The 25,879-nt window shown below is 37.4% G+C and overlaps 1 protein-coding gene and 1 long non-coding RNA gene across 2 annotated transcripts in view; one reads left to right on the top strand and one right to left on the bottom strand.

Moving 5' to 3' along the window:
• Window positions 1–25,879, top strand: part of USP2 (ubiquitin specific peptidase 2) — a 203,719-nt gene that overhangs the window by 30,667 nt on the left and 147,173 nt on the right. The window lies entirely within an intron of this gene.
• Window positions 23,432–25,879, bottom strand: part of LOC141172426 (uncharacterized) — a 102,340-nt gene continuing 99,892 nt past the window's right edge. Inside the window, exon 4 of the long non-coding RNA XR_012252472.1 lies at window positions 23,432–23,805. This is a non-coding gene — a long non-coding RNA (uncharacterized lncRNA). The remainder of the gene's footprint in view (window positions 23,806–25,879) is intronic.

Below are 25,879 nucleotides of genomic sequence, written 5' to 3'. Positions count from 1 at the left end.
CGTGACATCAATATAAGAACATGTAACTTCAATATAAGAACACGTGACATCTATATAAGAACACGTAACTTCAATATAAGAACATGTAACATCAATATAAGAACATGTATCTTCAATATAAGAACATGTAACATCTATATAAGAACATGTAACTTCAATATAAGAACATGTAACATCAATATAAGAACATGTAACTTCAATATAAGAACACGTAACATCAATATAAGAACATGTAACTTCAATATAAGAACATGTAACATCAATATAAGAACATGTAACATCAATATAAGAACACGTAACATCTATATAAGAACATGTAACTTCAATATAAGAACATGTAACATCAATATAAGAACACGTAACATCAATATAAGAACACGTAACATCTATATAAGAACACGTAACATCTATATAAGAACATGTAACTTCAATATAAGAACATGTAACATCAATATAAGAACATGTAACTTCAATATAAGAACACGTAACATCTATATAAGAACATGTAACTTCAATATAAGAACATGTAACATCAATATAAGAACACGTAACATCAATATAAGAACACGTAACATCTATATAAGAACACGTAACTTCAATATAAGAACATGTAACTTCAATATAAGAACATGTAACATCTATATAAGAACATGTAACTTCAATATAAGAACATGTAACATCTATATAAGAACATGTAACATCTATATAAGAACATGTAACATCAATATAAGAACATGTAACATCTATATAAGAACATGTAACATCAATATAAGAACATGTAACATCTATATAAGAACACGTAACTTCAATATAAGAACACGTAACATCAATATAAGAACATGTAACATCAATATAAGAACACGTAACATCTATATAAGAACACGTAACATCAATATAAGAACACGTAACTTCAATATAAGAACATGTAACATCAATATAAGAACATGTAACATCTATATAAGAACATGTAACATCAATATAAGAACATGTAACATCTATATAAAAACATGTAACATCAATATAAGAACACGTAACTTCAATATAAGAACACGTAACATCAATATAAGAACATGTAACGTCAATATAAGAACATGTAACTTCAATATAAGAACATGTAACTTCAATATAAAAACATGTAACATCTATATAAGAACATGTAACATCAATATAATAACATGTAACTTCAATATAAGAACATGTAACATCTATATAAGAACATGTAACATCTATATAAGAACATGTAACTTCAATATAAGAACACGTAACATCTATATAAGAACATGTAACTTCAATATAAGAACATGTAACTTCAATATAAGAACACATAACATCAATATAAGAACATGTAACATCTATATAAGAACATGTAACATCAATATAAGAACATGTAACATCTATATAAGAACACGTAACTTCAATATAAGAACACGTAACATCAATATAAGAACACGTAACATCAATATAAGAACACGTAACTTCAATATAAGAACATGTAACATCAATATAAGAACATGTAACATCTATATAAGAACACGTAACTTCAATATAAGAACATGTAACTTCAATATAAGAACATGTAACATCTATATAAGAACATGTAACTTCAACATAAGAACATGTAACATCAATATAAGAACATGTAACTTCAATATAAGAACATGTAACATCTATATAAGAACATGTAACTTCAATATAAGAACATGTAACATCTATATAAGAACATGTAACATTTATATAAGAACACGTAACTTCAATGTAAGAACATGTAACTTCAATATAAGAACACGTGACTTCAATATAAGAACACGTAACATCAATATAAGAACATGTAACATCAATATAAGAACATGTAACATCTATATAAGAACATGTAACTTCAATATAAGAACACGTGACTTCAATATAAGAACATGTAACATATATATAAGAACACGTGACATCAATATAAGAACATGTAACTTCAATATAAGAACACGTGACATCTATATAAGAACACGTAACTTCAATATAAGAACATGTAACATCAATATAAGAACATGTATCTTCAATATAAGAACATGTAACATCTATATAAGAACATGTAACTTCAATATAAGAACATGTAACATCTATATAAGAACATGTAACTTCAACATAAGAACATTTAACATCAATATAAGAACATTTATCTTCAATATAAGAACATGTAACATCTATATAAGAACACGTAACTTCAATATAAGAACATGTAACTTCAATATAAGAACATGTAACATCTATATAAGAACATGTAACTTCAACATAAGAACATGTAACATCAATATAAGAACATGTAACTTCAATATAAGAACATGTAACATCTATATAAGAACATGTAACTTCAATATAAGAACATGTAACATCTATATAAGAACATGTAACATTTATATAAGAACACGTAACTTCAATGTAAGAACATGTAACTTCAATATAAGAACACGTGACTTCAATATAAGAACACGTAACATCAATATAAGAACATGTAACATCAATATAAGAACATGTAACATCTATATAAGAACATGTAACTTCAATATAAGAACATGTGACTTCAATATAAGAACATGTAACATATATATAAGAACACGTGACATCAATATAAGAACATGTAACTTCAATATAAGAACACGTGACATCTATATAAGAACACGTAACTTCAATATAAGAACATGTAACATCAATATAAGAACATGTATCTTCAATATAAGAACATGTAACATCTATATAAGAACATGTAACTTCAATATAAGAACATGTAACATCAATATAAGAACATGTAACTTCAATATAAGAACACGTAACATCAATATAAGAACACGTAACATCTATATAAGAACATGTAACTTCAATATAAGAACATGTAACATCAATATAAGAACACGTAACATCAATATAAGAACACGTAACATCTATATAAGAACACGTAACTTCAATATAAGAACATGTAACTTCAATATAAGAACATGTAACATCTATATAAGAACATGTAACTTCAATATAAGAACATGTAACATCTATATAAGAACATGTAACATCTATATAAGAACACGTAACTTCAATATAAGAACACGTAACATCAATATAAGAACATGTAACATCAATATAAGAACACGTAACATCTATATAAGAACACGTAACATCAATATAAGAACACGTAACTTCAATATAAGAACATGTAACATCAATATAAGAACATGTAACATCTATATAAGAACATGTAACATCAATATAAGAACATGTAACATCTATATAAGAACATGTAACATCAATATAAGAACACGTAACTTCAATATAAGAACACGTAACATCAATATAAGAACATGTAACTTCAATATAAGAACATGTAACTTCAATATAAGAACATGTAACTTCAATATAAAAACATGTAACATCTATATAAGAACATGTAACATCAATATAAGAACATGTAACTTCAATATAAGAACATGTAACTTCAATATAAAAACATGTAACATCTATATAAGAACATGTAACATCAATATAATAACATGTAACTTCAATATAAGAACATGTAACATCTATATAAGAACACGTAACATCAATATAAGAACACGTAACATCTATATAAGAACACGTAACTTCAATATAAGAACATGTAACTTCAATATAAGAACATGTAACTTCAATATAAGAACACGTAACATCAATATAAGAACACGTAACATCTATATAAGAACATGTAACTTCAATATAAGAACACGTAACATCAATATAAGAACACGTAACATCAATATAAGAACACGTAACATCTATATAAGAACACGTAACTTCAATATAAGAACATGTAACTTCAATATAAGAACATGTAACATCTATATAAGAACATGTAACTTCAATATAAGAACATGTAACATCTATATAAGAACATGTAACATCTATATAAGAACACGTAACTTCAATATAAGAACACGTAACATCAATATAAGAACATGTAACATCAATATAAGAACACGTAACATCTATATAAGAACACGTAACATCAATATAAGAACACGTAACTTCAATATAAGAACATGTAACATCAATATAAGAACATGTAACATCTATATAAGAACATGTAACATCAATATAAGAACATGTAACATCTATATAAGAACATGTAACATCAATATAAGAACACGTAACTTCAATATAAGAACACGTAACATCAATATAAGAACATGTAACTTCAATATAAGAACATGTAACTTCAATATAAGAACATGTAACTTCAATATAAAAACATGTAACATCTATATAAGAACATGTAACATCAATATAAGAACATGTAACTTCAATATAAGAACATGTAACTTCAATATAAAAACATGTAACATCTATATAAGAACATGTAACATCAATATAATAACATGTAACTTCAATATAAGAACATGTAACATCTATATAAGAACATGTAACTTCAATATAAGAACACGTAACATCTATATAAGAACATGTAACTTCAATATAAGAACATGTAACTTCAATATAAGAACACGTAACATCAATATAAGAACACGTAACATCAATATAAGAACATGTAACTTCAATATAAGAACATGTAACATCTATATAAGAACATGTAACTTCAACATAAGAACATTTAACATCAATATAAGAACATTTATCTTCAATATAAGAACATGTAACATCTATATAAGAACACGTAACTTCAATATAAGAACATGTAACTTCAATATAAGAACATGTAACATCTATATAAGAACATGTAACTTCAACATAAGAACATGTAACATCAATATAAGAACATGTAACTTCAATATAAGAACATGTAACATCTATATAAGAACATGTAACTTCAATATAAGAACATGTAACATCTATATAAGAACATGTAACATTTATATAAGAACACGTAACTTCAATGTAAGAACATGTAACTTCAATATAAGAACACGTGACTTCAATATAAGAACACGTAACATCAATATAAGAACATGTAACATCAATATAAGAACATGTAACATCTATATAAGAACATGTAACTTCAATATAAGAACATGTGACTTCAATATAAGAACATGTAACATATATATAAGAACACGTGACATCAATATAAGAACATGTAACTTCAATATAAGAACACGTGACATCTATATAAGAACACGTAACTTCAATATAAGAACATGTAACATCAATATAAGAACATGTATCTTCAATATAAGAACATGTAACATCTATATAAGAACATGTAACTTCAATATAAGAACATGTAACATCAATATAAGAACATGTAACTTCAATATAAGAACACGTAACATCAATATAAGAACACGTAACATCTATATAAGAACATGTAACTTCAATATAAGAACATGTAACATCAATATAAGAACACGTAACATCAATATAAGAACACGTAACATCTATATAAGAACACGTAACTTCAATATAAGAACATGTAACTTCAATATAAGAACATGTAACATCTATATAAGAACATGTAACTTCAATATAAGAACATGTAACATCTATATAAGAACATGTAACATCTATATAAGAACACGTAACTTCAATATAAGAACACGTAACATCAATATAAGAACATGTAACATCAATATAAGAACACGTAACATCTATATAAGAACACGTAACATCAATATAAGAACACGTAACTTCAATATAAGAACATGTAACATCAATATAAGAACATGTAACATCTATATAAGAACATGTAACATCAATATAAGAACATGTAACATCTATATAAGAACATGTAACATCAATATAAGAACACGTAACTTCAATATAAGAACACGTAACATCAATATAAGAACATGTAACTTCAATATAAGAACATGTAACTTCAATATAAGAACATGTAACTTCAATATAAAAACATGTAACATCTATATAAGAACATGTAACATCAATATAAGAACATGTAACTTCAATATAAGAACATGTAACTTCAATATAAAAACATGTAACATCTATATAAGAACATGTAACATCAATATAATAACATGTAACTTCAATATAAGAACATGTAACATCTATATAAGAACACGTAACATCAATATAAGAACACGTAACATCTATATAAGAACACGTAACTTCAATATAAGAACATGTAACTTCAATATAAGAACATGTAACTTCAATATAAGAACACGTAACATCAATATAAGAACACGTAACATCTATATAAGAACATGTAACTTCAATATAAGAACACGTAACATCAATATAAGAACACGTAACATCAATATAAGAACACGTAACATCTATATAAGAACACGTAACTTCAATATAAGAACATGTAACTTCAATATAAGAACATGTAACATCTATATAAGAACATGTAACTTCAATATAAGAACATGTAACATCTATATAAGAACATGTAACATCTATATAAGAACACGTAACTTCAATATAAGAACACGTAACATCAATATAAGAACATGTAACATCAATATAAGAACACGTAACATCTATATAAGAACACGTAACATCAATATAAGAACACGTAACTTCAATATAAGAACATGTAACATCAATATAAGAACATGTAACATCTATATAAGAACATGTAACATCAATATAAGAACATGTAACATCTATATAAGAACATGTAACATCAATATAAGAACACGTAACTTCAATATAAGAACACGTAACATCAATATAAGAACATGTAACTTCAATATAAGAACATGTAACTTCAATATAAGAACATGTAACTTCAATATAAAAACATGTAACATCTATATAAGAACATGTAACATCAATATAAGAACATGTAACTTCAATATAAGAACATGTAACTTCAATATAAAAACATGTAACATCTATATAAGAACATGTAACATCAATATAATAACATGTAACTTCAATATAAGAACATGTAACATCTATATAAGAACATGTAACTTCAATATAAGAACACGTAACATCTATATAAGAACATGTAACTTCAATATAAGAACATGTAACTTCAATATAAGAACACGTAACATCAATATAAGAACACGTAACTTCAATATAAGAACATGTAACATCAATATAAGAACATGTAACATCTATATAAGAACATGTAACTTCAATATAAGAACATGTAACATCTATATAAGAACATGTAACATCAATATAAGAACATGTAACATCAATATAAGAACATGTAACATCTATATAAGAACATGTAACATCTATATAAGAACATGTAACATCAATATAAGAACATGTAATATCTATATAAGAACATGTAACTTCAATATAAGAACATGTAACATCAATATAAGAACATGTAACTTCAATATAAGAACATGTAACTTCAATATAAGAACATGTAACATCAATATAAGAACATGTAACATCTATATAAGAACATGTAACTTCAATATAAGAACACGTAACTTCAATATAAGAACATGTAACATCTATATAAGAACATGTAACTTCAATATAAGAACATGTAACTTCAATATAAGAACATGTAACATCAATATAAGAACATGTGACATCTATATAAGAACATGTAACATCTATATAAGAACATGTAACTTCAATATAAGAACATGTAACTTCAATATAAGAACATGTAACATCTATATAAGAACATGTAACTTCAATATAAGAACATGTAACATCAATATAAGAACACGTGACATCAATATAAGAACATGTAATATCAATATAAGAACATGTAACATCAATATAAGAACATGTAACTTCAATATAAGAACACGTAACATCAATATAAGAACATGTAACATCAATATAAGAACATGTAACTTTAATATAAGAACACGTAACATCAATATAAGAACACGTAACATCAATATAAGAACACGTAACATCAATATAAAAAGATGCAAGGTCAACGAAAAAGACAGGAGCTCAGATCTAGTAATTTCCTACATCTACCCATTTTCATCCATTTCTATTAGGTTCCACTGGTGTTCAGTTCATTAGTTGGCTCTCTATATGAGAACCCTATGTCTTGCATGTTGTTCATGTTCTTGGTAGATTTGAGACACAGAATTTTTGTTTAGATGCTCGTGTGTCTAACAATAAGGAAAATAAGAAAGTCCTTTATTGAGTTGCTAAAAGTGTAACCTTTGTGTATAAGGCTATGTGCCCACGATGCAGAAATGCTGCATATTCTTTCTGCTTCTCCCTGGCAGGAAAAACGCATTTTTAAATTCTTTTTTTTTACAGGTACTATGGTACCCGCCTCAGGATGAGAGTCTCCTCTTCTCCAGACCTGGGTACCATCCGCACATTGAACCGTGTGATATCCGCATGTGCAGTTGCAGTGATGCGGATGTTATGCGGTCCAATGCAAGTCAATGGCGGCGATTACGCTGCGTGTCCGCAAAATTAATGGACATGCTGCGTATTTTTCCGCAATGATAATCCGCAGCGGAATTTTCCGCAGCATGTGCACAGCACATGCGGATTATCATTGGGGACCATGGGGCAAGTATTACCAAGCATTTTTTAAGCGTTTCGCTGCGGAAATTCCGCGGCAAAAAACGCTTTAAAAACACATAGTGGGCACGCAGCCTGAATGGTCATCTCTTCTGAGATTTTGTATGAAGCAGATTTCCATGGGTATTACCAATAATGGTCGCTTTCATAGTGCCTCTGATTTGCTATAACAATTACATCACACCTGCTAGTTCCTCTGGGTAAATGTAATAGTAGTTCTCACATAATTTAGATAAATCTGGAAGATTAAGAAAACCACACATCCTCTTGAACAGGAAAATGGAATTGTCTGATGATGTGAAAGAGAACATGAACTACAGACTATTCTCACAAAATTAGTTAATTTATTTCAGTTCTTCAATATAAAAAGTGAAACTCATATTATATAGAGTCATTACAAACAGAGTGATTTATTTCTAGTGTTATTTCTGTTAATGTTGATGATTATGTCTTACAGCCAATGAAAACACAAAAGTCATTATCTCAGTAAATTAGAATACTTTATAGCAGCTTGAAAAATGTTTTTAAAATACGAAATGTTGTCCTTCTGAAATGTATGTTCAGTAAATGCACTCAATACTTGGTCGGGGCTCCTTTGGCATCAATTACTGCATCAATGCGGCGTGGCATGGAGGCGATCAGCCTGTGGCACTGCTGAGATGTTATGGAAGCCCCAGTTGCTTTGATAGCAGCCTTCAGCTCGTCTGCATTGTTGGGTCTGGTGTCTCTCATCTTCCTCTTGACAATACCCCATAGATTCTCTATGGGGTTAAGGTCAGGTGAGTTTGCTGGCCAATCAAGTGCAGTGATACTGTTGTTTTTAAACCAGGTATTGGTACTTTTGGCAGTGTGGACAGGCGCCAAGACCTGCTGGAGAATGACATTTCCATCTCCAAAAAGCTTGTCAGCAGAGGGAAGCAGGAAGTGCTCTAAAATTTCCTGGTAGACGACTGCGCTGACTTTGGTCTTGATAAAACACAGTGGACCTACACCAGCAGATGACATGGCTCCCCAAACCATCACTGATTGTGGAAACTTCACACTAGACCTCAAGCAGCTTGGATTGTGGCCTCTCCACTCTTCCTCCAGACTCTGGGACCTTGATTTCCAAATGAAATGCAAAATTTATTTTCATCTAAAAACACCACCTTGGACCACTGAGCAACAGTCCAGGTATTTTTCTCCTTGGCCCAGGTAAGACGCTTCTGGCGTTGTCTATTGGTCATGAGTGGCTTTGTCACAAGGAATGCGACACTTGTAGCCCGTGTCCTGGATACGTCTGTGTGTGGTGGTTCTTGAAGCAATGACTCCAGCAGCAGTCCACTCCTTGTGAATCTCCCACAAATTTTTGAATGGGCTTTTCTTAACAATCCTTTCAAGGCTGCAGTTATCCCGGTTGCTTGTGCACCTTTTTCTACCACACTTTTTCCTCCCACTCAACTTTCCATTAATGTGCATGGATACAGCACTCTGTGAACAGCCAGGTTCTTTAGCAATGACCTTTTGTGGCTTACCCTCCTTGTGGAGTGTGTCAATGACTGCCTTCTGGACATCTGTCAAGTCAGCAGTCTTCCCCATGATTGTGGAGCCTACTGAAACAGATTAAGGGACCTTTTTAAACGCTTCGGAAGCCTTTGCAGGTGTTTTTTGCTGATTATTCTAATTTACTGAGATAATGACTTTTGTGTTTTCATTGGCAGTAAGCCATAATCATCACCATTAACAGAAATAAACACGTGAAATAGATCACTCTGTTTGTAATGACTCTATATAATATATGAGTTTCACTTTTTGTACTGAAGAACTGAAATAAATAAACTTTTTGATCATATTCTAATTTAGTGAGATGCACCTGTAAATGTTAAGTGAAATCAGTAAGCATTGCTAGCTCCGCAGGTATAGTAGATAGAAGCCTCCCATTATAGCTCATTTTATCCTTATACTTATTTATGCACCATAAAACATCAGTTTGCAAAATATGCACTGCATGGACTTAACAGACCTGTTTCACCATCATCTCTTTCCACCTTGAAGTTACTTCGGCCTCATAAACTGTCAGTCATCAGTTGTTATCGATGGGAGAATGTACAGCAGTCATTACTCCATACACTGAGCACATACAACTTAGATAAAACAGTCATCAGAGCCTTAAAGCCCCGATGACGCTTGATGGCTGTCAGCCAAGCAATGCTCAGTCGGCTCTCCCGTACACAGGCGTGCTCGTTCAGCCAATCGCACTTGCTTCTCTATAAGAAACCGCCGACAGACATGTCTGCTAACAGCTTATCTCCAGATGGACAAAGCAATTTCCATTACGAAATCAGACATTTCCGCAATGATCAGTTGGCCGACACTCCCATACACAATAGACTGGTGGTTGAACCCGTTGTTATTTTCGTGAGACTGCCTATAGATCCATCTGTATGGGGGCGTTTTATTCTGTGAAATGTTTGTGAACTCCTAAATCTGCCAGCAGTCACTTTCTGTTCCACAATCATACACCAAGTCAGAGCATTTCAAGGAAACTGAGCCCGTGTGAGGATCCAGTTTCTTCTTCTTCAATCCCGCGGTTTGATAGGATTCTCCACTAATGAGCTGCATACAATGCAAATTGTCACCAAATACTGTAATCTCTACATTCGCTTCTGCTGCTGTAAGGGTCCTTTTACATTAGTCAATGCAAATTGTTTCCTGATTGGGGGTCTTTAAATAGACTGATGGCACCAAACACCTGCTGATCAGCTTCTCACTGATCACAGGCACATTGCTCTCCAGATGCTCAGTAAGCGACCTGTAATAGATCGCTCAGGGCGAATATGCCGCCATTGTTCTCGGCAGCGCGAGTCCTGTTTACACAGGACAATCATTTCACCATTTGTTTGTCCATCGGGTGATCAGCAGCGTTTACAGGGGGATTCTGGTGTCACCAATTACCTGAATGCATTTCTATAATGGAAATAAAGTTATACAATTTTCCATTGCACTTTCATGATCAGTTCTTCATTGATTTCAATATCTCAGCTTGCCGTCATTAATTTTTTTTTTTCCATTGGATAATAATCTGTCTTGGTCATGTGATGGACACTAGTGATGAGCGAACATGCTCGTTACTCGAGATTTACGAGCATGCTCAGGTGTTTCCCAAGTATCTTCAGCGTGCTCGGGTGTTATGATTCAGTCTCTCTGTGTGCATGATTTGCGACTGTTTGACAGCTATAATGCATGTGAGGAATGCCTGTTTCTTAGGCATTCCTCACATGTATTAAAGCTGTCAAACAGTCGCAAATCATGCACACAGAGTGACTCAAACACAACACCCAAGCACGCTGAAGATACTTGGGAAACACCCGAGCATGCTCGTCGAAAGGGTTAACAGAACATACTCGCTCATCACTAATGGACACACATGTGCACCTGACTATGATCAGTCTTGTACCTTTCTGTGACATGATCAAGACAGATTTTCATCCTTTGGAAGTAGTTCAGGTTCTAAAAGACTGCAAGCAGAGGTCTTAAAGCATGAAGAATAAGAAAATGTATTGCAAAAAATTGTAGAAATTTCAATTGACAAAGCATAAGGGAGCCTGATAACTGATACATGCTGCCCAATTCGCGGGCAGCATGTATTAGGCACTGGCTGTATGAGCTCATCCAGGTAGGTTTGACTCTGAAACATTGGGACATTAAAGAGAAAAACATTTGAATAGCCACCAAGGCCACGCTGGAGACTAGTCGGACAGGTGGGTCCCCAGCATCTTCTTTCCGACTGCTGCCAGTGACTGACAGGTCACTCCCTATACAAGCGGTCAGGTAGAGACCTTCCACTCCAGGGCTGGGGACCTGCCTGTTCTACTAGTCTCCAGAACGGCTCAGTCCTTAGTTGCTATTAAAATACGTTTTTCTCTGAAATGCTGCAGCGCTTTAGAGACAATCATACCTGGCTGAGATCACACCGCGAGTGTCTGATACATGCTTCCCGAGGATCAGGCGGCATGGCTCAGCGGTCAGGTTCCCTTTAAGCAGGAGAGCTTTAAAGATATGTAAAATTCTCACTTGTGATCAGGCACATTATAAAAATAAGGAACTGTGTAAAAGAAATCTAGAAAATAGTATGATAATCAGTAGCACTGAGCAGAAGTGATGCAGCTACTGCTTCACCCCAGGGTCTTTTACAAGGGGTGATAATGGGCCCGAAGAAATGGTCGCACGAGTGATCGTTCATACACAAACCTTTATACTGACACATAAATGCAACTGGAAATAGATGATATATAGCTTGACGTATGTGACAACTGTGGGAAACGTGAAGCCTCAGGATACAATATAGTTTTTACATACTGGAGTATGACGCGGGGGCGGCTACTACCAGCGCAGGACATTCTCCGTGTCGTTCACTCATCACTATAATTATTATGGTGGCTGTTGCTGGCATATTGCTCCCTGGACATCTGCCTGGCCGGCTGTAATTCTCAAGATGTGCTCCTATTCTCTGTGTATAATGTCTCACTATAAGTTCATGTCTGACATATTAAGTTGCTGTATAGCATCCTATTCCTGTGATTTATCAGGCACATTGCTTTTAGCACTGGAAATTTTGTACGTCATTCTTGTTAAGTTCTTGCACTGAAAGGGAACCTGTCACATTGCACATGCAGTTCGATCTGTGGACTGCACAGTATAGCAAAGGAGAGGTTGAGCAGAACGATATAGAGGTCTTTTGGAAAATATTCAATATAACTTGTATTTTATCTATTGATATCTCTGGTGTCTGTATGTATACAGGTGGTGAAATAAGTATTGAACACGTCACAAATTTTCAAAGTATACATATTTCTAAAGGTGTTACTGACAAGAAATTCTCATCAGATGTCGGTAACAAAACATCCAATCCACACAGGCAAAGAAATCACTATAGATGTCCATAAATGAAGTTATGTGTAATAATGAGAAATGACACTGGGAAAAAGAATTAAACACATGAAGAAAGTAGCACAGTATTTCACCCCATAAACACCATACCAACAGTGAAGTTTGGAGGTGGGATCATCATGGTGTGAGGCTGTTTTTCAGCATATGGAACTGGCAAACTTCACGTAGTTGAAGCAAGGATGAATGGATAAATGTATCAAGACCTTCTTGATAAAAAAATCTGCTGCCATCTACCAGGATGATGAAACGATGGTGGACATTTCAGGAAAACAATGATCCAAAACACACAGCCAATGAAACTCCCAATTGGTTTCAGAGAAAGAAAGTAAAGCTGCTATAATGGTCCAGCCAATCACCTGACCTGAATCCAATAGAACATTTATGGAAGGAACTAAAGCTCAGAGTTCATAGAAGGAGCCCATGGAACCATCAGGATTTGAAGAGTGTTTGTGTGTAAGAATGGGCCAAAATCACACCTGAGCAATGCATGCGACTAGTTTCTCCATACAGGAGGCATCTTGAAGCTGTTATTGCCAACAGAGGATTTTGTATGAAGTATTAATTAAATTTCAGTAAGCGTATTCAATACTTTTTCCCTGTGTCAAATTAGTGAAAATTGGTGACGTGTTCAATACTTATTTTACCCGCTGTGTATATATCCAATGTGTAGTCTTACTAGTGGCTGACAGCTATTTGCATGCATAGTCATACAGAGAATACTGTCAATCAGTGAATAGGACCACCCACTAGACTAATATTATACAGAAAATAATAAATAAAATGTAAGGTTTACTGGAATTTATATACCAAAGAATAGAGCATTAGAATAGAGGTAGGTTAAATGTAATTAGTGTGAACAAGGCCCTAGGCCCATATAGGCTTCATCTTAAATTTCTTAAAGGGATGTTTTCAAAATATGTTTTCAGAAGTACCCTGCTCCAGAGCCTTCCACTTCCTTGTTGCTGGTGATGGTGGGCACTTATATCTGAGTGACAGTTCTAGTTGATAGCTTCATCCTTCTGCTGAGCTTATGCTCCTGTGAAACATTAATGGACTGTCAGTGCTTGTTCTGAAGTCTACACTGGTATCACTACATGGGTGTACCCAGGATCAAAACTAGGGGGGGGCAAGCCATGTTCACAGATACCGAAGAGAAATACAGTACAGACCAAAAGTTTGGACACACCTTCTCATTTAAAGATTTTTCTGTATTTTCATGACTATGAAAATTGTACATTCACACTGAAGGCATCAAAATTATGAATTAACACATGTGGAATTATATACTTAACAAAAAAGTGTGAAACAATTGAAAATATGTCTTATATTCTAGGTTCTTCAAAGTAGCCACCTTTTGCTTTGATGACGGCTTTGTACACTCTTGGCATTCTCTTGATGAGCTTCAAGAGGTAGTCGCTGGGAATGATTTTCACTTCACAGGTGTGCCCTGTCAGGTTTAATAAGTGGGATTTCTTGCCTTATAAATAGGGTTGGGACCATCAGTTGTGTTGTGCAGAAGTCTGGTGGATACACAGCTGATAGTCCTACTGAATAGACTGTTAGAATTTGTATTATGGCAAGAAAAAAGCAGCTAAGTAAAGAAAAACGAGTGGCCATCATTACTTTAAGAAATGAAGGTCAGTCAGTGCGAAAAATTGGGCAAACTTTGAAAGTGTCCCCAAGTGCAGTTGCAAAAACCATCAAGCGCTACAAAGGAACTGGCTCACATGAGGATTGCCCCAGCAAAGGCAGACCAAGAGTCACCTCTGCTTCTGAGGATAAGCTTATCCGAGTCACCAGCCTCAGAAATCGCAGGTTAACAGCAGCTCAGATTAGAGACCAGGTCAATGCCACACAGAGTTCTAGCAGCAGACACATCTCTTCAACAACTGTTAAGAGGAGACTTTGTGCATCAGGCCTTCATGGTAAATAGCTGCTAGGAAACCACTGCTAAGGACAGGCAACAAGCAGAAGAGACTTGTTTGGGCTAAAGAACACAAGGAATGGACATTAGACCAGTGGAAATCTGTGCTTTGGTCTGATGAGTCCAAATTTGAGATCTTTGGTTCCAACCACCGTGTCTTTGTGCGACGCAGAAAAGGTGAACGGATGGACTCTACATGCCTTGTTCCCACCGTGAAGCATGGAGGAGGTGTGATGGTGTGGGGGAGCTTTGATGGTGACACTGTTGGGGATTTATTCAAAATTGAAGGCATACTGAACCAGCATGGCTACCACAGCATCTTGCAGCGGCATGCTATTCCATCCTGTTTGCGTTTAGTTGGACTTTCATTTATTTTTAAACAGGACAATGACCCCAAACACACCTCCAGGCTGTGTAAGGGCTATTTGACCAAGAAGGAGAGTGATGGGGTGCTACGCCAGATGACCTGGCCTCCACAGTCACCAGACCTGAACCCAATCGAGATGGTTTGGGGTGAGCTGGACCGCAGAGTGAAGGCAAAAGGGCCAACAAGTGCTAAGCATCTCTGGGAACTCCTTCAAGATTGTTGGAAGACCATTTCCAGTGTCTACCTCTTGAAGCTCATCAAGAGAATGCCAAAAGGGTGCAAATCAGTCATCAAAGCAATAGGTGGCTACTTTGAAGAACCTAAAATATAAGACATATTTTCAGTTGTTTCACACTTTTTTGTTAAGTATATAATTCCACATGTGCTAATTCATAGTTTTGATGCCTTCAGTGTGAATGTACAATTTTCATAGTCATGAAAATACAGAAAAATCATTAAATGAGAAGGTGTGTCCAAACCTTTGGTCTGTACTGTATATATATAGTACAATGCAAAGATTTCACTTCTTACATTACATGACCGATATCTATTGTAAATTCCACAATAGCTCAGAAACCGGCGAATCGCTCCACACAGTATACTGGCCCCCATAAAATGCCCCATACAGGATACTGGTCCCCATATAACGCTCCATACAGGATACTGGCCCCTATATAACGCTCCATACAGAATACTGGCCCCCAAATAACGCTCCATGCAGAATACTGGCTCCCATATAACGCTCCATACAGGATACTGGCCCCCATATAACGCTCCATACAGAATACTGGCCCCCATATAACGCTCCATGCAGGATACTGGCCCCCATATAACGCTCCATGCAGGATACTGGCCCCCATATAACGCTCCATACAGAATACTGGCCCCCATATAACGCTCCATACAGAATACTGGCCCCCATATAATGCTCCATGCAGGCTGTTCCGCACACATAATGCCTCATGCAGGCTGTTCCCCCCACATAATGCCCCATGCAGGCTGTTCCCCCCCATATAATGCCCCATGTAGGATGTCACCCCCCCCTTATAATGTCCCATGCAGGATGACACACACCCCCTTTCCTTATAATGCCCCATGCAGGATGTCACACCCCCCTCCCTTATAATGCCCCATGCAGGATGTCACACACCCCCTCCCTTATAATGCCCCATGCAGGATGTCACCCCCCTTATAATGCCCCATGCAGGATGTCACCCCCCCCCCCTTATAATGCCCCATGCAGGATGTCACACACCTCCACCTCACCCCCCTCCCTTATAGTGCCACAGACCTCCATACAATAAAAAAAAAAAATCAAATACTCACCTCACGTCTCACCTGCTGCCACTGCTCCGGACTACAGCGTCACCGGCCTCATCCCGCTCTGCGCTGTGACTGCTCAGGAGAGAGCACGGTGTAAAGACATCACCGCGCCCTCTGACCTGAGACGTCACAGTGCAGCAGCCGCGGAGGATGCAGGAGCTGCTGCAGAGGCACAGGGAGAGGTAAGTATACTGCTGGGTGCCGGGGCCCTGAGCAAGCGGGGGGGAGCGGGCGCTGACGGTGAGGGCCCCCCCCCGCCTGCTCAGGGCCCCGGCATTTGCCCGGGTGCGCTGGGAGCTGATGCCGGCCCTGGTGTGCGGCCCTGCTTCTACGGGGGGGCAGCTGCCCCCCCCTGCCCCACGGTGGGTACGCCCATGTATCACTATATTTGTATGTACAGATGACAGGGCCATAAACAAGTACAGGGGTCAAGTGAGCAGAGAATAAGGGAACTGTACTGGAAACAGCTGATGATGGGGCCAGGGATGTTGTGACTTTGCAGGACAAGGTGAACTTTCTGGACTTGTGTCTTTTCCATGTAACTTAGTTTTTGATTCTGCCCTGGGAGTTGCTGCATGATTTGATGTTTTCATATAATGCAAAAGCCCTGTAAATGCCTGACTGGACACACTCAAAAATTCAAAATCATCAGAACACAAAGTAAACACAGACACACTAAGGCACTAATAATGATATTGACTGTAATTTCTGATGTTATTAAATTGCTTTAGCTAGTTAGACAGCATGAAAATAATAAAGTTTGCAATTTACTTACTTGTTCTAGCTACTGTCATTCTCCTGCAATGAGAGCTTTTATCTTTCATCATGTGAGGCTGGTTTCCATTGAGCTCAGTAACTAGTACTTGCCCAGATCCTGGCTGCGTGTGCGCAGTAACCACATTTCTGTAGATGGGTTAACTCCTAACATCACTGTCAGCTCTCTCCAGTTCATTGATTTCGATATAGTAGTAAGCTGCTCACCTCCATCCCACTCTCTCTCAGCTCCTGACAATCTGCTGTTATAAATCTTACGAAGTCACCAGTCCCACAGCTTTCAGAGCAGTTCTGCTAATCACCGCCCAGAGCCGAGAGCTTTTTCAAATGACCTGTTATCTCTATATGTGAATACAGTGATATTATAACTGTAAAGCTTTGTGGAATTAATGGCGTTAAATAAATAAGTAAATAGATAATAAATAGCAGTGTAGACTTAGAACAAACCATTGCGTTGTGTTATAGAGACAACTTGAAATTAATCCTTTAAGGATCAGCGATTTTTCATTTTTGCCCTTTGGATTCTCTTCTTCCCTTCTTCCAAGAGCCAAATAGTTTTTATTTTTCTATCAGCATAACCATGTGAGGGCTTGTTTTTTTTAGGGAAAAGTTGTAGCTTTTGAAAGACACCATTGAATTTCCAATACAATGTACTAAATAAAGGGGGAATTAATTCCACGTAGGATGAAATGGAGAAAATAATGCAATTCCGCCTTTGTTTTTTGGGTTTTGCTTTTTGTTAATGTTCATTGTACGATCAAAATACACCAGAAATACAGTATGATTTTCTGTCAGTATAATACCTTGATACCAAATTTCCATGGACTTTTTTTTACGTTAAGAAGCACTCCTCCTCCCATTAAAATGTTTATCCTCTTAATACATTGCAATCATCATATTATATGGCACTGTGTACATACAATTGCTCACTTTGAAGGAGTGCTTCATTAAGTGATAAAGAAAAATTTCAGAATTTGAAAGCACAAATGTTTGCATTGTGTCCCCTTTTCCATGACCTGTAAAGATTTTATTTGTATGTCAATTGACTTGTGTGAGAGCTTCTATTTTGCTTGCTGAATTGACAGTTTTCTTTATACCAATTTGTGGTACATACAACTTTGTTTTTTATTGTATTTTTTTTAGGGAGGTGTCGTGACCGAAAAACTAAAATTCTGGCTTTCTTTACAATGTTTATTGCATGGGCTAATTTTATCATTTTACATTTTTTTATGTTTTTAAAAATTATTTATTTCTTTATTTTTTAGTCCTATTAGGAAAATTTGAACCTGTGATTGTTTGTTCACTTACTCCATGCAGTTTACAGTGAAAATTAAGTTCACCTATGAAGTCCAGTCTATGGCTGCGCTTCAAAGATATACCAAGGTGGCAGCCATAAGGTTCTTCAGGAGGTCCCCATTGGCCATGGAAAGACACAGGCTGTGACCACTCCATTGTCACTGTCAGAGATTGACAGCAGCATCTAAATGGTTAACAGAAGCAATCAGAGCTTAGCTCTTGCTGCTGCTTCTAGAGACAGATATGGACTATATAACAGTAAGCATCTACCTGAGCCCCTGAGCCACCTCCACACGAGGACCCCAGCGTGGACGTATATTTACATCCTAAAGGGGTTAAAAGAAGAATGAACTGCCCTTTACAACATTACAAAGCGTTGTCAGAATCACAGGAGGATGTAATGTTATGTTTAAGTCACTGCACATAGGAGCATAAACCAGCACTAGGAATCCTATACTAAGCCTTGTGCCGGAACTATGAGTAATCATTCTTTGGCCTGAAAGATCGTCTTTCATTTTTTTCTTTTTCACATTCACCATAGTTCAATTTGGGAGAAGTTAAGATTCCTCCAACCCACAATGTCTGATGTTATCATGACATGGGGATATAAAAAATGAGACAGTGAGACAGTACGTAACTGTGAGCGTGTGTCATGAGAAAACATGATTAAAAAAATATTGGCCAGCCCAAGGGGACTGGGTGTAAGAAACCCTAATGTCTCATGATCTCTGATATTCGAGGATAACACTTGTACCTTGTACAAGCAGTTGTATCGACACTTGGAAGGACACCTCTTCCCTGCCATCTTGTCGATTTCAAATATTACAATACCACATCTCCATCTCAGTATTTGTAGTAAAGGACACAGTATACTGTGTTCGGGTTTAAAGGGAATCTGTCAGCAGGTTTTTGTTTTGTAATCTGAGAGCAGAATGATGTACGGGAAGAGACACTGATTCCAGGGATGTATCACTTACTCGGCCGCTTGATCACAATGCTGAGCTCTGTATAACCCTGCCCACATCCCTGATTGGCAGCTCCCTGTGTACCCAGTACATTGTCAGCAAGCTGCCAATCAGTGGTGGGGGCGGAGTTATACTGATTAGCTGGACTGCTGCGCACATGAGAACATGTCCTGCAGTGATAAACTCCTGCTGATAAAACACTGATTGTAGTGAAACTACAGCACACAGCTTAATAAGTGACACATCCCTGTAATCAGACTCTCTGTCCCTACATTATGCTGCTCTCAGATTAAACAGCTAAATCCTGCTGACAGATTACCTTTATCTCAGTCATGGACTTACCATCCAGACAATTTGTTTCTACTGAAACAAACTTTCAGCATGCCAGAGATCTATTGTAGCATAAGTTCAGCTCAGTAGCACAATATGTCATGCAGAATATGAAATGTTAAATATTGGTACAATATGTATGAGGCCCAACACTACCTGTATCACCCACTAAATTTTATTCACCTGGTCGCTGCCTGAAATGTAATAAAACGTCCCTGCCGCCTCCTGCCTTATCCTGATAGACCGTCTTCGGCCCGCTGTGTTTATTCCACCATCATGACAAGTGAACACAGTGTACTACCGCTGCCTCCAAGGAAATCCACCCGCAGCGTGACAGCTGGTATCACCTCACTGACTTCTCACTAGACTTTCACCCTAAACATTTCTTTAATCCCCTCCTCAAGTCACCTAATTGCTCCCACAGACACAGACAAATGTGCTTATTAAATTTTCTGTGTGCTCAATACATTTATTTTAATAATGACATTTAACTGATCGCACACGTCAAAGATAATGATTCCTCCTAAGCTCATTAGCCAAAAATGTAAGAACGTTTTGTAAAATCAAAGTTATTCTAACCCTTACTGTCATGTATATATAATGGCCCCCATTCATCAAGGCCGGTATTGTTCACACTGATGTTGATGAGGATGCGTGTTGGAGTCAGATGCTCCTGATTCATGAAGAGGCACACACCACTTAATGAATCAGGCGTGTCTTAAAAGTGGTGAGTGCCTCCGTGTGCCTCACCACAAATATTACTCCAGTCACGGACTAAAGTAAGATTTGTGGCATAAATCTGGTCATAAATTAGATTAGTGATTGCCACCCCTTTCTTCCCCCGCTTCACCTATTTTGACAGAGCTGTCTGAAAACCGGTGTGAAAAATGTTAAAAGATGCAAAATGTGGGCAGAAAATTTTGTCTTTTCAAAGTGTTTTAATTACATTTTCTGGTATAAACAGTTTAATAAATGTGTAGACGAGTAACTAAACTTTTCTCCTGATTTTTCTTATTTAGCAGGTACTTGAATTGCCTGCAGATTGGTGGGAGTCCAGGTCTTGAGACCCCTACCTATCATAGGATAGATATCCAAGAATACATACCCAAGATATCCAGCTCGGGAGACAGGAGTGCACAACTCCTGTCTGAGTGCACAGTTCCTGTCTGAGCGCAGAGCTGCTGTCTGAGCACAGAGCTGCTGTCTGAGCACAGAGCTGCTGTCTGAGCGCACAGGTCCTGTCTGAGCGCACAGGTCCTGTCTGAGCGCACAGTTCCTGTCTGAGGGAACAGCTCCTGTCTGAGCGCACAGCTTCTGTCTGAGGGAACAGCTCCTATCTGAGCGCACAGGTCCTGTCTGAGCACACAGTTCCTGTCTGAGGGAACAGCTCCTGTCTGAGCGCACAGCTTCTGTCTGAGGGAACAGCTCCTATCTGAGCGCACAGGTCCTGTCTGAGCGCACAGCTCCTGTCTGAGCACACAGTTCCTGTCTGAGCGCACAGTTCCTGTCTGAGCGCACAGTTCCTGTCTGAGCGCACAGCTTCTGTCTGAGGGAACAGCTCCTATCTGAGCGCACAGGTCCTGTCTGAGCACACAGTTCCTGTCTGAGGGAACAGCTCCTGTCTGAGCACACAGTTCCTGTCTGAGGGAACAGCTCCTGTCTGAGCGCACAGTTCCTGTCTGAGCTCACAGTTCCTGTCTGAGCGCAGAGCTCCTGTCTGAGCGCAGAGCTCCTGTCTGAGCGCAGAGCTCCTGTCTGAGCACAGAGCTCCTGTCTGAGCACACAGTTCCTGTCTGAGCGCAGAGCTCCTGTCTGAGCGCACAGTTCCTGTCTGAGCGCAGAGCTCCTGTCTGAGCGCACAGCTTCTGTCTGAGCGCACAGTTCCTGTCTGAGCGCAGAGCTCCTGTCTGAGCGCACAGTTCCTGGCTGAGCGCATACATAGACCAACGTACGTATCCAATAGACCGGCTTAATAGCCTATGCTGTCTATTGAATCCGTGTACACTCAGGCAGGAGCTGTGTGCTCCTGTCTGCTGAGCTGTTACATTCTTGGAGGTCTATATTGCGAACAGTGGGATCTCAGGACCTAGACACCTAACAATCGGCAAGCAATTCAAGTACCTGCTAAATATGAAAAATGAAGAAGAAAGTTCAGTTAATATTTAAGATCTCTCAGGGCTGAATTACACACACACATACATATATATGAGGACTGTAAAGCAAGGAGACAAAGTAACAGAGTTATTTACTGTCATATCTTTCCAACGCTTCTGTGCACTTGAAAATGTTGCAAAATATTTCATACATATCTCACATGACGACCAACCTGTCTTAAGAGGGTTTAGGAGGCCGCGTTTAGACACTGGATAGATTTCTCAATGTCTCATGTGGTATAAGTGAATGCAGTGTTTTTTGAAAACTAAATTCCAGTGGTTGATGTCATGTATCTGTTCCTGTGACTATTTTTTTCTCCATTTATGTTTTACATTGTAAACTGTTGTAGGATTTAATAGAATACTTGCATTAAAAAAACTTACGGATTGGTTTAGGCTGCATGGTGACATTTTATGAGACAAAACAATTGTGACCTGCCCTTCCTGCCTCTGCTTCTGTTTCCAGGCGGCGCCGCACTCTTGTTGCAGGCGAAGTGGGGTGACCGTTCTAGTTTTGTGTCCTCTGGGACTTATAATGCCATCCAGACTGGGAGATATAGAATTCATTGCTGTGTGGTTTGGGTGGGGCTGCAAGTAGTGTTGAGCGAGTATGTTCTGGTCCGAGTATGCTCAGGCCGAGCTCCGAGTATTTACAGCTGCTCGGTGATATGGTTGAATTGCTCCCGTGTGCATGATTTGCAACTGTTTGACAGCTTTATTACATGTGAGGAATGTGTAAGAAATAGACATTCCTCACATGTAATAAAACTGTCAAACAGTCACAAATCATGCACACGGGAGCGATTTAACCTTATCACCGAGCAGCTGTAAATACTCAGAGCTCGGCCCGAGCGTACTCGGCGAAAGGGTTAATACCCTAGAACATACTCGCTCAACACTAGCTGCAAGCTATTTAAGCTCCTGAAATCCTGCTGGTCACTGCCAGTTATGATCTGACTTGCTGCTGTGTAACTTGTGCCTTGTTATTCTCGAGTGGACTGTCCTGATTTTTGACCTCCACTTGGTTTTTGACTATTCCTTATGATTTTGTCCCTACACCGACCTCTTGGTTCTGATCCATCCACCCGACTATTCTCTTGCCTCTGGTTCGCTCTTCTGGACAGCAGCTCTTCCATGAAAGCAATCCAGTGGATTCTGTTGTAACACCAGGTCACTGTACAGGGGTTAGAGGATGAAGGCCGAGGTTCCTCTGGAATCTACCAGATGGAGTGGCTTGCGCCAAGTCTGTCCGAGGTAGCATCTTTGAGCCTGTGACAAACGTAACAACAATGTCGAATTACAACATCACATCTAGTGATTGTTAAAGGGGTTGTTGAAAGCAACGACCTAATGCATTTGTGATGTGGCTGTTGCAAAAAAATCAAACCTACTGGATATTTGGTCACAAGACACATAAGTCATACAGCTGCAATAATTATATATTAAATTATCAATGTACAGCATATGTGACTGCAACTCATAGGCAATATCTCTGAGATTTGGCTATTTTTTACAGTCAACACAAAGCTCTAAAATAGTTGCCCAAAAGCAAGTTGGATACATGTTTTTAGTCGCACAACTTGTCTCAGACCTGCTGTCATGCCAAGCCTAAGTGCCATGGGAACTCTGTCTGCCATAAGGTTACTCACTTGCACAGATCTGTTGCAGCTATTATATGACTATCCTTTTAATCTGGATGGAGGTTGAAGAAAACAAAGTACTTAACACTACAAAACCCCTGAGACATATACTAAACTTACATTCAGTCATAGAAATTTGGGCAGCAAATCCGCTAAATGTGAATTAAAGAGGTGCTACCATGATAATAAATCCATCCTGTGTAAAAAAATCTTGGAAAAACAGTATGCTTTTCAGATACAATGGTTTTTCTTTTTTTTTATTTTTATCTCAGGCTCACTATATATTTCAACAAATCAGCAGGTTTCTTCTGCTATAGTCAAGTATGAGCAGATGTTTTCTGAACTCCAGTCGAGTCCAAGAAGAACACAAGATATAACCCATTCTGAGTAGCGTTCATAACACAGAGGGCCAATGAGAAAATTCAGAAGAGGCAGCGCAGTAGGTTGTATGCAGCCGCCTGCCGGCTCCATGGCTGAAAACACACACTGAGCACGTCTTCAATAACTGGGTGGCTGCTGGCTTGTGTTTCACAACCAGACTGCTATATACAACAATGCTGTCTGGCTGGGAACAAGAACAAGCCAGCCGTCACTAACAGGCTGGAGTCACACCAGCATATAAAAAAATCGGTCCAATGTTGATCCACAAAAATAGGACGATTGACATGTAAGTACAATGAGATTTTTCTCAACTATGATCCGTATGACATCTGTATGACATCTTTATGACATCCGTATGCAATGCGTTTTTAACATCATCTTTTACATACTGTAATTCTCTATGTCATTTAAAGTTAGTTTACAAACTAATAAAGCAATCTTATATAAAGATATAGATAGATGTTCTGTAGGTATTTAATGTTATATTATGATAAACTAGCACCCTTTAGTGCTTTTCATGTGTCACTAAAGGGTGTTTAACCATATTTAACCTATTAAACAAATAATTAATTTAAAAAAATGGAGTGGGGTCTCCCCTGTTTTTAATAACCAGCTAAGGGAAAGCAGACCACTGTGAGCTGGTGTTATTCTGGGAAGTTGCCAATAACCATAGAGCTTCCCAGCCTAATAATAACAGCTCACAGCTGTCTGTGTAGCCTTTACTGGTTATTAAAAAGGAGGGACCTCCAAAAAATTAACGTTGGGCCCCCCTATTTTTAATAACCAGCAAAGGCTAAGCAGACAGCTGTGGGCTGATATTAATAGTCTGGGAAGGACCATGGTTATTGGCCCCTTCCCAGACTTATAACACCAGCCCTCAGCCGCCCCAAAAATGGCGGATTCATTAGATGTGCCAATTCTGGCACTTAGCCTCGGTTCTTCCCAATTGTTCTGGTGCGGTTGCAATCGGGGTAATGGTTTTGTAGTTGATGTCAGCTGTGTAATGTCTGCTGACATCAAGCCCAGGGTTTAGTAATGGAGAGGTGCCTGTCAGACACCCCCATTACTAAACTCGTAGTCAAAAGAGATAAACACACATATAAAAGTCCTCTAATTGTAAAAAGCAATCCATGACAAATTCCTTCTTTTACCTATTTATTAGCAAAAAAAATAATCCATAGCATCCACCGTAATCCATAATATGGGCGTCCCACAATGATCCCTGACTCTGCTACATCCAGAGGCTGTGATAAGTGGTGAGATCAGTTAAGTTTTTTTTATATTAAATAGGTAAAAGAGGCTAATTGTCGGGGAGTGCTTTT

Source organism: Phyllobates terribilis, unplaced genomic scaffold (genome assembly GCF_046119375.1).
Source record: "Phyllobates terribilis strain yellow unplaced genomic scaffold, ASM4611937v1 Scaffold_12__6_contigs__length_324123572, whole genome shotgun sequence".
Classification (NCBI taxonomy): domain Eukaryota; kingdom Metazoa; phylum Chordata; class Amphibia; order Anura; family Dendrobatidae; genus Phyllobates; species Phyllobates terribilis.
The sequence above is the reverse complement of the archived record's forward strand: the minus strand, read 5'-3'. Positions and strand labels throughout refer to the sequence as shown.